The sequence below is a fragment of the Mustela nivalis genome (assembly GCF_964662115.1).
Source record: "Mustela nivalis genome assembly, chromosome: 18".
Lineage (NCBI taxonomy): Eukaryota > Metazoa > Chordata > Mammalia > Carnivora > Mustelidae > Mustela > Mustela nivalis.
Window position 1 is genome coordinate 3,114,115 of NC_139037.1, and position 12,932 is coordinate 3,127,046.

General features: G+C 60.4%; 1 protein-coding gene across 3 annotated transcripts in view; it reads left to right on the forward strand.

The window, feature by feature from the left end:
- Positions 1 to 4,998: 4,998 nt before the first annotated feature.
- LOC309853527 (uncharacterized protein C16orf74) overlaps positions 4,999 to 12,932 on the forward strand; it is a 29,650-nt gene continuing 21,716 nt past the window's right edge. The window contains exon 1 of one of the 3 annotated variants that reach the window (XM_082711648.1): positions 4,999 to 5,202. The gene's annotated coding sequence lies outside the window, so the exon portion shown is untranslated. The remainder of the gene's footprint in view (positions 5,203 to 12,932) is intronic. The other 2 variants (XM_082711649.1, XM_082711647.1) reach the window with 2 other exon arrangements.

The window sequence follows — 12,932 nt, forward strand, 5'->3', positions numbered from 1 at the left end:
GGCCCCCACGTCCAGCTTCCCGCTGCACCGTGCGAGCACACACACGCACACAAAACTCCTCCAGATGGAAAGAACCACCCGCCGCCCCCTCTGTCCTGGAGGGTCCTGGTGCAGGGGGCCGGGCCTCCCGCTCGGGCTTCCCCAGCCCACCTCTCCGAACCCCATTTCCGCATCTGTAATGGGGGACGTCAGGGCCCGATGTCTGGGAAGGTGCCTTCAGAGGCAAGCCCCCCAGACGACCCCAGACTGCCTGCGGAGGCAGAGGGGAACAGCAGGCAGGACACACAGCAGGGAGGGCCGCCTCCGGCAGGCAGGGGCGAGAACGAGGGTGGGGAGAGGGGCACAGGCCCCGAATATCGGTAGCACCAGCACCAGAAACTCAAGCAGATAAAGCGAGTTGTAGGTGTACGTTTTCTCAGGCCGAATCCTTGTTTGGGGCCTTTGGGATAATCTATCAATCTAACCGCAGCAGGCTGAGGCCAAGCTTACAGAAAGCAGGAGTCCAGGTCGCGTCTGTCACTCGGTAGAAGCTTGTCTCTGCTCTCTGTTGCCGCATAACAAAATGTCCCAAGACCAACTGGCTTAAGACAAAACCACTTTGTATCTCCTCCCAGTTCTGTGGGATGCGTGGGCTCGGCCGGTTGGCTCTCGGGCACCTCGCGACACCGGCTGGGACGGCTGTCACCTGATGGGGATCCGCCTCTGTTTGGAGGTGACCAGATCCCTGCAAAGCCACCTGGGACTGGCTGGTACTCCCAGCAAGCAGGACAGTTGGACCATAGTGACGGGAAGGCCCACACTTCATAGACCACGCGTGGGGTCTCCTAGGAGGCCAGTCTGCAGGAAGCCCCGCCGGCCCACCGTGCTGCCCCATCACAGGCTGTCCAGAATGGGAATGATGTCCATTGCTCCCTCCTCACCCCTGCTGAGCCTCGGGCCTGCCCTGGTGTCTCTCCTGGACCAGAATGTGTCCAGGATGACCGTCACGCCTCTCTCCTCTTTGCTGCCTCTGGCCCTGTCTCCTGATGCGGCCCGATGTCCCCACTGCCACCGTCCTCACTCGAGCTGCCATTTTATGACAGCAGAGGAGGGACACAAGCTAGCCGGGCCACAGAGACAGGGTTGGGCACAGCATCCTCAGAGAGATCTTGTCCCCTGCAGCTCCCCCGGGCCACTGTCCTTCTTTGGCATTGTGGCAGAGGACTTCCGTGGGGCCGGGGGGAGCTCCAGCATCTGCTCCTTCACTGAGGACTTGGGTTCCTCAGTCACTCATTCGAACCCTGTCAGTTCTGAAGTGCGGAGCACTGCACTGGGCCGGGGATAGGACAGTCCGCAAAGCAGACCCGGTTCCGGCCCTCTGGGGCCTTACTTCCCAGAGACAGACAGACCTTCGGCGAGCACACCAGGGAGCCCAGGACAGGACACCGGTCCAGTAGCCAAAGAGACACTTGCTCAGGGCTCTGAAAGTCAGGAGGGGTCTCTTGGGGCAAGGGCAGGGGGGAAAGGAGATGTTTCAGGAGAAGGACGTTGTCTTACAACTCGGGTCTCTTTTCTGCTCCTGTGGCTGTTCTACGTCCTCTGCGGACCAGCGGGTTCTGCACCGAGAAGGAAGGGCTTTGGGGGACAGGTGTCGGGGGCCTGAGTTCCCCACAGACCCGCCGGGCCCACACCTAAGGAATCCACACATGGCCCACAGCACCTGCCTCTTCCCAAGGCTCTAGGTGATGCTGCGCCGCCCTGGCTTGGTCTCTGCAGGGTCTCGGCCACCAACCCCCGTCTTACCTGCTGCCAGGTGGGGGTGCAAGGTGAGCCCTCGGAGCCCGTCTCTCCTCCCAGAGCCCCCTCGGCCCCACCCACCCGCTTCCCATTACCCACCCCGACCCCCAAACCAAGTTCCTAGAGAGGCGGTCACCTCACTTGGCTCCCAGGAACACCATGTCCAAGGGGGCTCTCTCTCTCTCTTTTTTTAAAACAAAAAAGGGTTTTTGTTTGTTTGGAAAAATGTCTTTTTTCCAAGATTTATTTATTTAAGTAATCTCTACACTCAACATGGGATTGGGGCTCATGACCCCAAGATCCACCAACTGAGCCAGCCAGGCGCCCTCCGTTGGGAAAGCAAACGCACCCAGGTGGAGAGTGTCTGCGTGACGTCGACGGTCACCCACATCTCCCGTCATTGCGGTCTCTCCCCCCGACCTCTTCCATCGGTAAACTTTCCTGGACACTTTTGTTTTCTTGAAGATTTTACTTATGTATGTGAGACAAAGAAAGAGAGTGAGCGCACGAGCTGGGAGGGGGCAGAGGGAGAAGCAGGCTCCCCGCTGAGCAGGGAGCCCACCTTGAGCAATCCCGGACCTGGTCATGACCTGAGCCGAAGGCAGACGCTTCGCCGGCTGAGCCCCCCAGGCGCCCCCCAGAGAAAGGCTTTTAAGAGCATGACGATACCACTGTCACATCCGCTCAAATTAGCAATAATTTATGAATATTATCTAATACCCAGACGGCGGCCCCTTTTCCGACATTACCGCACACGTACCTTTTCACAGTGCATTTGTTCCAACCAGGACCTGTACACGTTTCATCCCCTGTACTCGGCTGATGTGTCCCCCACGTCTCCAGTCTGCCATGTGGGCTCTGAACACTAGATTCGAGGTTCTCCGTGGGAACGGCCAATTAAGGCCACCTGGGAGTTTTTAATTAATGAATTAATTTGAGAGCAGGTGAGTGCCAGGGGGAGGTGCCGAGGGGGAGGGAGAGAATCTCAAGCAGGCTCCGTAGCCAGCACAGAGCTGATGGAGGACTTGATCTCATGACCCTGAGATCATGACCTGAGCCAACATCAAGTGGGGTGCTGCACTGACGGAGTCACCCAGGCACCCCAGAGTCACCTGGGAGCATTTACAAAACACCCATCCCAGGGCTCTCCCTGGTTCCGGCTAGGTTGGGATCCTGGGGAGAGCCTGGGTCTGAGCGTTTGCTCTGCATTTTCATTCATTTACTTGTTAAGCCTCACCCCACCCCTCCCCGTGATCCCATCCGGGCCAGCTGCCAGGACTGGGAGCCACTGGAATACTTGCACCCCCCAGTGGGCAGGTGGCAGTGACCAGTTGTCGCAGCTTGGAGAGGGGAGGGGATACTAGTGGCCTCTAGTGGGCGAAGGCCAGGGAGGCTGTGGTAGCCCACAGTGCCCAGGACAGCCTCCATGACAACAAATGAGCCAGCCCCGGACAGCAAGCACAGACACTGAGAAATCCTGACCTTGAAACACAGCCCCCACTGTTCTCAGCGGACCGAGGACACCTGGGGAAGGAAGCGAGTTAGACAGGATTCTTTCCATCCCTCCATTCGTCCTCTCAACCCATAGAGCCGCCACCTGGCTGCCTCCCGTTGGCAGTGCCCCCCCTTCCCCGCCAGCTCCTGAGACGGCGGCTCCACCATCCTCCGCCGGCTTGGGGCTGCCGAGCCCGCTGCCTGGGTGACCTCTGACATCCCTGTCCCCCAGGCTCCGGGAAGTGGACAAAATAAGTGTCTCCTCCTTGCAGGGCCGTCCTGAGCAGGTGGTGACATGGGGGTCCCGTGCCTAGGGGGCACTGTCAGTGACAGCCCTTTCGCCATGGTACCCGGGTGTCTAGCACAGAGTAGGTGCTCAAAAAGCATGTGTAGAAACAACAAATCCCCACTTGTCCTGGCGGAAGCGGAAGCCCAGAAACAGGCTGATCTCACAACCAGCACCGAGCATTCGTTCTGCCTGCTGAGGACTTCTCTGCCTCCACAATGCCAGAACCAGAACCTGGGGGCTGTGCCTGCTGTCCCAGGGCCTTCCCCACCCCCTCTATCACCACCATTAGAGGAGAGGATTCAGAGCAACCCTGCCCCACAGCTCACAGCCAGGACACAAGACCCTGGGCAGTCCACCATCCCTCTGAGGGTGGGGAGTGGGGACCCTTGGAAGGAGCATCCTGTCCCTAACCCTGCCTCCTTTTGTCCTTCTTTTGGGAGGGAGGGGGGACATGACACATTTTCCACCTGTCACTCCTGACTTGATACAAAAGATTGCAACATTTTTAGGAATGACTCAGAGGGAGAGTGCACACATAGGGTGCTCACTCTATTTCCTGTAACTCAGGAGCACCACTGTCCTGCTCCGTGACTCAGTTTCCCCTTCCAAGCCTCCAGAATTACACACAGCACAGGGTGTGGAGACTTTGTGGGCATGAGGGGCTTCTCACAATGACACGAAGAACCCACGGCAGTGGGGGTTTTGTTCCTCCTAGCTAGCTGGGTATACCGTCAGAGACCCTCTCATCATAAAGCCTCCTAAGAAACCTGTTCGGGTAGAAGGTCTTCACATCCACCTGGAGAGGAACTGGAGAGTTACTCCTAACTGGGCATCAAGAAAACCTGAAGCCGGGGCCATTGGCCAGGAGGTCCCTTCACACGCCCCTCTTGGTGCACCCGGGGTTGACCTCCAGAAGTGAAGCTGAGGCTGCCTTCGGATCACGAAGGCCATCTGAAACCTCGCCGCTCTCCGAAGACTGAGGGGTGGGGTGGGGGCATGTTGCTTACTTGTTCCCAGGGCCCCCACCCTGGGCAGGGCTAGCGAGCTGCGGATGGCGGGATGGTGGGGCCTCCCACTTCTGGCCTCCCCCCCCGCAGCCGAGCGATGGGGCCCTCTCACCATGGGAGAACCCCGGCGCCCCTTCCCACCCCACCAGGGCTGGGGTGCACGGCCTCAGGGAGCCTGGCAGGCAGCCCCGGGGAGGGGCCCGAACTTTCCCCGGGCCACACCCTCCACCTCCCGGCCAGGCCGGGCGAGAGGAAACTGAGGCGGGAGGGCGGAGGCGCGGGCGCCGGGCGCGCCCCTGGCACGGTCCCCGGGAGGCGGCGGGCGGGAGGGCCTGCTCCGCCCCCGCCCGGCCCGAGCAATCCCGCGCCCGCGGGCGGGGCGGGGCCGCTGGCAGCCCCGCCCCGAGGGGGCCGGGCGGGGGCGGCGGGAGGCGTGCGCGCGGCGGCGGCCCGGAGCGCCGGCCGGGGCGTAGCGGGGGCCCCGGTGCACTGCCCGGCCCGGGCCATGACCCCCGCTGCTCTCTCTTGCAGGCTCGTCGCCCCGGCCCCCGGAGCCCGGCCGCCGCCGCCGCCGCCTGCGCCCGGGCGGGCCCCGTGCGCCCCGGGCGCGGCTCCGCAGTGAGCCCCCAGCAAGCGGTGAGTGCCCCGCGCCGCGCGCGCCCCGCTGCCCGGCCCGGCGCGGCCCGCCCACCCCCTCCAGAGGACGCCGCGCTCCCCGAGAGTCCGAGCAGGCGGCCTGCACGCCCCGCCGGTTCCGGCGGCGGGAAGGGCGCGCCCGGGGAGGCCAGGGCGTTCCGGGGGGCGACGGGACACCCTCGCGGGCCCGGGCGTCCCCCCAACTTCTCGCGGACTTTTCCGCCGAGAGGCGGATTTGGGGAAAGTTGGGCCCAGAGCCCCGGCTGTGCTGCGCCTTACCCGGCCGGTGGGGGTGTGTCCGCGCGTGGACGCCTCTGGCCCCCCACTCTCCGCCCGGCGCCCCGCGCTGTCACGAGCTCGTCGGGAACGGGCCAGACCGCCATTCCTGAGAGCTGGAAAGGAGCCCGGCCGGGGTGGGGGCAGGAGGCGTCGAGAGGAACCATTTCCCCTCTACGGAGGCTTTCAAACTATATTATTCATGAGCCGCCTCACTTAGGGGCCCCCTGGCCTCCCAGGGCATCAAAGCAGGTTTGCAACCGCAAAGGGCGACCAGTGTGAACGCACGCGCGACTTCTCCGGCCGGCTGAGCTCAGCGGAACCGGGGGAGGCTCTGCAGACCCGCGACCCGCCGGCCCGGCCGCTTGAGGGGCGGGGTCAAGGGCGGGCCGACTCGGCGCCTCTGTTGGGCCGCGGTGGAGCCGCGAGGCGAGTCAGTCCCCACCGCCTTCGCAGCCGGAGGGTCACGGAGGAAGGGCAGGTGGAGGCACTTCTGAGAAAGTGGAGCCTTTGTGGCACAACACCCCATCTTACAGATGGGGAAACTGAGTCTGCGAGAAGCTGAGCTAGACTGGCAGGCCCTGGGGTTTCCTGCCCCACGGTCGGGAATGCCCTCGCCTGTCCAGGCCACACCCACCTTGGGTTCTTTGTCCCACCCTGGGTACCGGTTCCGGATGGATGGATGGATGGATGGATGGATGATTGGTTGGAAGGGAGGGCGGGAGGGTGGCCTGCGGTGTATTTATGGAAAGACTTAATCCCTTCGCAAGCCCCAAGGAGGCTGAAAGCTTCTCCACCTAATCTCCTCTCCCTGGAAGCCCTTCCCTTGCTTGTGGGGTGCCACTCAGGGGGCACTGAGCCGGGGTTTAGGTCACCTCGGAGGCCTGGAGCTGGGAACCTGCCCTCGGTGGCCGTGGGAAGGGAGTGATGCTCTCTAACGTATCCCCAGCACCTGCGGTCCCTATCACCTGCCTGGCCCCTTTTCATCCTCTGACCAAGGAGTGGTGTTGTCCCCATTTTACAGATGAGGACACGGAGGCTTGTAAAATTCATGGGGCGGGTAAGTGGCAAGGCCGGGCCTTGAACCCTGAGCCTGACAGTGAATTGCTCTGGAATATGGCAGGGGTCAGGCCAGGCCTCTGGGACCAGCAAGCGCAACACCTCCCCCCATTAAAGCTTTATGCATGTAGCATATACACATGGGACTGTGTGCACATGAAGAGTGTACGCCAGATCCGGAACTAGGAAGTCCCCAGGAATGTCCTCCTGCCCCTCCCAGCGGCACTCTCCCTCAGGTGCCAGCGGTGGGCCCCACGTCTCCCACAGACATGCCACATCCAGAAACCCTCAGGGGGTGAGCTGGCGGGTTCTCTCTGACGTGGGCTGGTCGTCTGTGGGTCCTATCATCAAGGCTGCTGTGAAAAACAGTTGCATGTTTTGGGGGGCACCTGGCTGGCTCAGTCAGAAAAGCATGTGACTCTTGAGCTCAGGGTGGTGAGTTCGAGACCCACATTGGGTGTGGAGCCTACTTCAAAAAATTTTTCTTGAAGATTTTATTTATTTGAGAGAGAGAGAGAGATTGAGAATGAGCAGGGGGAGCAGCAGGGAGAGGGAGAAGCAGGTTCCCCGATGAGCAGGGAGCCCGATACGGGATCTCGATCCCAGGACCCCGGGATCGTGACCGAAGCTGAAGGCAGACGCTTAACTGACTGAGCCACGCAGGTGCCCCTAATTGCATACTTTTAAATTAACCCTGTGGTGAATTAATCGTTAACTTGACCTCTAAGAGCATACCCCATATTTTTAAATAAACATTGGTATGGACATAGAACACGAAAAGCTACACAAACTGTAAGCATCGAGCTTGATTATTACGCAGAGGTTCAGAGCAGGCAGTGAGCAAGTATTTTGCTCAGAGTTACAGGGTCAGTCACAGGGAGGCCAAGGCTGGACCTCAGGTGGCCCAGGCCCCTTCTCCAGGACACAAAAATAGGTGGGGATCTCACCGCCCCCATCCTCTGTGACTTCCTGTTGGTGAGCCGCGGTGGGGGAAGCAGCTGTCCCCGCCTCCCCCTCCCCTCCCGAAGAGCTGAGGAGCTCGCAGCCTCCTGCAGGTCCGTGGGCTAAGGTCAGGGAGATGCTCATGTTTGCACTCCGTGTACCCGGATGGGAGGCGTGTTAACACTTGTAGCATCTGTTCCCGGCACAGACCCTTTGGCTGGAATTGCAGGAATTCTAATCCTGTTACAAAAAGCAAGTGCCTTTTCTAAAGAAGGAAGAAAACCAAGATGTTCCGTGTGCCTGACTAGGAGCCCAGGGTGGCCAGCCCGTCCGAACCGTCTTCCCCTGAATGCAGTGAGGAAACAGGCGTGGAGAGCTGGCCCCCGTCCCCCTGGCTGCGAGTGGCACCTGGTCCCATCCTCCCTTGGCCGGCCCACCCACCTAGGCCAACTGTCACATTCCTCAGCTCTGATTCTTCACCCCAGCCCTCTGCTTGGGCTCAAGTGAGGTCTTTGTTCAGTTCAGTGACTCATGACCTCCAGGGGATCTTTCCGATTCCCTCTAGGACGGTACTCTGCAGAGACCGAGACCCGGCTTCCAGCTGGACCCGGTCTTGCACTCACGGTCCCTCTCTGGGCCTCTCTGTCCTCATCTGGGAAGCCCACGTGAGCACCCAGACCACTGCTGTGGAGAGCTGCCGGATTTGGCAAGTAAAATATAGGATGTACCTGGCACGGGACGCTCACTCTCGAGGTCACGAGTTCAAGCCCTACTTTGGGCGCGGAGATTACTTAAAAATAAAATATTTTTTTAAAGATTTTATTTATTTGACAGATCACAGGTAGGCAGAGAGGCAGACAGAGAGAGAGGGGGAAGCAGGCTCCCTGCTGAGCAGAGAGCCCGATGTGGGGCTCGATCCCAGGACCCCGAGATCACGATCAAGCTGAGGGGAGAGGTTTAACCCGCTGAACCACCCAGGTGCCCCAAAAATAAAATCTTAAAAAACAGACAAAACAGGAAACTGGATACCCAATTAAGTTTGAATTGTGAGTTCATGAAGGATTTGGGGTCTGAGTATGTCCCATGCAGAAACTGGCACTGGATATTTTATCTGGAGCCTTTTAACTCCGGCCCCCCCCCTGCTCTAGATGCCTAGGACTGCCTCCAAGAGAGACGTGCCCTCGCACTCCAGAGCCCAGCCTCTCTGGTCCACAAAAGTAGTGCCTGAAGGGAGTCCGCCTGCCCCCCGGGGTCAGCCTTCAAGAAGTTGGGTCTCCCCCCGTCCCTCGGTGGCTCTATGCCGTGGGCTCGGTACTTCGCCGTGACTGTGTACTTAGTGCAGAGAATAGCTCGGCTTCCCTTTCCCTGCACGACAAACGTGTGGGAGGCAAGCTGGGGCACTCCCACCGCTGTGGGCTGGTCATTCCTTCCCGAGTGCTCTGAAAACAGTCGCGGACAGCTCAGCCGAGTGTGTCTCTCCCCTGGAGATGCTCAGGCTTTTAGAGAAGGCGCGTGGTGTGCAAAGCAGCTGACGCGCGGCTCCCGCATCTCTCGCTGAGGCTCGGCGGGGAGGCAGACCCCGCGGCAGGAGGTGTGTGTCATTGCCCTGCCTGCCTCGGTAGGACCCCGCGGTGGCCCCTTGGCAGTAGGGGTGCAAGAAAGAACCTTGTTCAACTTCAAGCTGTTGTTCAAATAATCAACAATCTGAGATTTCAAAGGGAACATCGAGGAAAGGGAGGTGTTTCACGCTCCTGCCCAAGTGTGAAAGAGGGAATGTTTATACCTGAGCTAGCGGTTCCCTGGGCCTGGCTAGCCACGTGAAGGGGGTGGACCCCTCCCCCGAGATCGCTTCCCTCCCATTAACTCTCTTTTTCCTCGTCGCAGAAACCTGTGCATTTGTACCGAACGCAGCCCTGGGGCCGCCCGGGTCGGGCTTCCTGGCCCCGGGACCCCTCAGAGCTCTGTCCCCCCACCCCCATCTGTAAAATGGGGAGGCAGCGGTGATGTCTTTCTCGGGACATTTTCAGGGTGGAGGGGAGTGATTTTTATAATAATCTTGGCCCAGGACCTGACCTCTTAAAATCCTCAGGGAGATGGATATCTATGGGCTCTCACGGCTGGAAGTGGGAGCGGCCTCACTCCTCCCCAGTCAGGCCTCCATCCACCCAGCTGTAGAATCAGGCTTCGGAGACTCCCCTTCCGAAGGGCTCGCCCATTCACGGGGCTCTCCCCGCAGTCACTGCCCGGGCTGGCCGCCTGCCAGCAGCCCCAGCAGCCCCAGCAGCCCCAGCAGTGGGGGGTGGAGTGGATCACCTGTGGGAGTGTCTCCTCCTGACCCAGCAGCCCAGAGCCGGGGCCCATGATGCGGGACACCCCTAAGGCAGTGCCTTCACAGGAGTGCTTGGGGACAGGACTGTCCCCCAGGCAGGGTGCCTAATATTTGACAGGCGAGGACACGGGAACCTGGGGGGCCGAACGTCAGCACCTCTGGCTCAGAGATGGCAGTGACTTGCCTGAGGTCACACAGCTCTTGGACCCTGGTTCTTCCTTATTCCTCCGGGCCACTCCCCGCCTGCTGCCTCTGTCCTGTCCTGTGGGGAGGGAGAGGCAGGGTCACGGCCTGTGTGCTGGGATGAGGAACGCCGGTTTGTGATATTTCTCCATCTGGGAATTTTAGGAAGCAGACACAGAGTCGCTGCACACCACATGACCCCTGGACGTGACCTGGCCTGACGCCACGCAGCTTCTTGTCCCTGTGTCCCCTGAACCCAGGCTGCGGCCAGTGCTGCTTCCTCCTCCTCCTCTTGCTTCCTTGATCCATCTTCATTTTCTTGGGGTCGGGCACAGAGGCTGCGGACCCCCGTTGCTGCCTGTGTCCGCTCTTCTTTCTTTGCGTGACTTCTCTTGAAGTAGTTTCAGGCTTCCAGAAAAGCCGCAGGAACACGGAGGAGCCCTCCGAGTCCTTTCCCAGAGATGAAGCCACATTTGCCTTAGGGTCTCTGCGCCTGCACACGCATATGCTGATTTAGCTGACCCGTCGGAGTCACACTGCAGGCACAGTGGCCTCGAGCCCAGACGGCCGGGCGTGTGTGTCGCAGAGCCACGAAGGCCTCTCACAAACGCAGGCAGATGACCGAGATCTGAGCCCTGAAAGGTGACCGCATCCGGTCACCTCATAGACAGTTGTCTTTCCTTTGACTATTTCAGTATTGGTCTTTTTTTTTTTTTTTTAAGATTTTACTTATTTATTTGAGAGTGCGGGTGAACTATCCTCCCTGTGCCTCTGTTTCCCCTCTGTGGAGTGGGGACGGGGAGGGTCGCAGCCTCTAGGGGCTGTTGTGAGCATTGACCGACCAGCCATCTCCGTCCCGCGCTGTGACGGGCACACAGTGAATGCTCAAGGACTGTTAGTCCTACCGGACTGGCCTTGGGCTCTCTTTTCCTCCAGCCTGGCCCTTCCTCTCCCCCGGAAGACACCCCCTCCTTGGTATCCAATCCCATGATTAGAATCCCTTGGGGAGCTTTTAAAAAATCCCAGGGCTAGGCCCACACCCTAGGCCCATTAGCCTAGAGTCTCTGGGGTGGGACCCAGGTGTCTGTATCTTTTTAAGGGCCCAGGCGAATTCACAGGGTCATAGGAGACAGTGCTCGGGGTCGCTGCGGTGGTCACGGACATCCCCTGGGTCCCGGTTTGAGATGAAGGTGCCGAGCCTGCAGGTGGGGCGGGGCCTGCGACCCTGGCGTCTCTCACAAGCTCTGGTCCCAGGACCGCACTGCAAGGAGTATGCCCCTGGAGAAAGGCCCCAGCTGGAAACCACTGCCCGTCTTCCCTCTGTGGCTGGTGTAAATAATAGCATCGGACACTTCTCGGACGGGAGCTCTGCGCCCTCCGGATGGTTCCGTCGTCCTGCTGCTGAGTGAGACTTCCAAGACCATCATCCCCATTTCATTTTATTTTTTTAAGATTTTTTAAATGTACTCATTTGACACAGAGAGCGAACACAAGCAGGGAGAGGGGCAGGAGGAGAGGGAGAAGCAGGCTCCCCGCTGAGCAGGGAGCCCAGTGTGGGGCTCCAGCCCAGGACCCAGGGATCATGACCTGAGCCAAAGGCAGAGGCTTAATCATCGGAGCCACCCAGATCCCCCGGCATCATCCCCATTTTAAAGATGAGGCAAATGAAGCCTGGGTTGGTAGAACAGCCCATCCGTGGTTACCCGAATAAGCCAGGCTCTGGTCCAGCCAGGAGGGCCCAGCTCCACGGCCTGCAGGCAAGTCAAGAGACACCGCACCGCCGTCTGCCCCTCTCCTGCCCTGTCCCCCCCCCGCCCCCCCCCACACACTTATTTGTGCTCTCTGCCTTGTCCGCAGGCCCCCAGCCCATCTAAGAAATGCATCCAGGCCCCTGCCTTCCTACCTGTCCCATAGACCCAGCCTGGATAAAACTGAAGCCCGCACCCGGGGTTTCTCCAGGCCAGCCCCTCCTGGTCCCTCCAGCTCCCGAGCCTGCGAGCCTCCCAGACTCCTGCTTCTCCACACCCTCCCCGTCTCCCACCCGCCCGCACCGCTCCCCCACCCCACACACCCCGTCTTCCATCTTAAGGCCCAGAACGCGCTTCTCCAACCTCAACAGACACACGGCTCCCGGGGGGCCTTGTTAGAATACCGACTGTGGCTCAAGGCTTCTGGGTGTGCCTGAGATGCGGCATTGCTAACAAGCTCCCGGGGGCCCGAGGCTGCTGGTCCGGCAGCACCGCCCGTGTAGCGAGTTCCTGGGGGAACCCCAGCATTTCCTAGCCACAGACGCCGGCCTCTGGGCGGGACAAGGAGAGCACAACGTGGGGCCTCGCTCACACGGGGCTCCAAGGGGCTTCCCTCGTGGCCACCCTCCTCGCCCCTCCCCCAGGCAGCCTGGCACGGAGGCAACCCCCTCCTCTTCCCCAGAAGGGTGTGCAGAGCCTCAGAGGCCCCAGACCGGGGTTGGGGCAGCCCCGGGGTTGGAACCCCCGCTCTCTGAGCCTTGATTTCCCGTCTGTGAGTGAGTAGCACGTCCTGGGGCTGGAGCACACAGGTGCCGAACACTGCCAGCCGCGTCCTGTCTTATCCATCGCTCCGAATGCTCAGGGGGAATCCCCATGCTGGCCGACTGTGGGGACAGTTTTAACTCCCATGGACTGAGGCCTTAGTGCCCTTAATCGGTTAGATGTCCACGTGCGTTTTAAATGAGGGGCGGCGCCCTGACAGCAGGTGAGCTCACCACGTCCTCCTGCTCCTGCTTCTGAAGCCAGCCACCACTGTTGGCCCCAAAAGAAAAGGCCAGGTCAGCCCCGACCACGCCCTCACCTCGACCGCACCCCACCCTCCAGATCTCCCGTCTATGCAGTTCTGAGGCGCCGGAAAGTTTTTTCCACCAGCACAGACTCATCTTTGAGCAAACTCAGCGCAGATGTCAGCA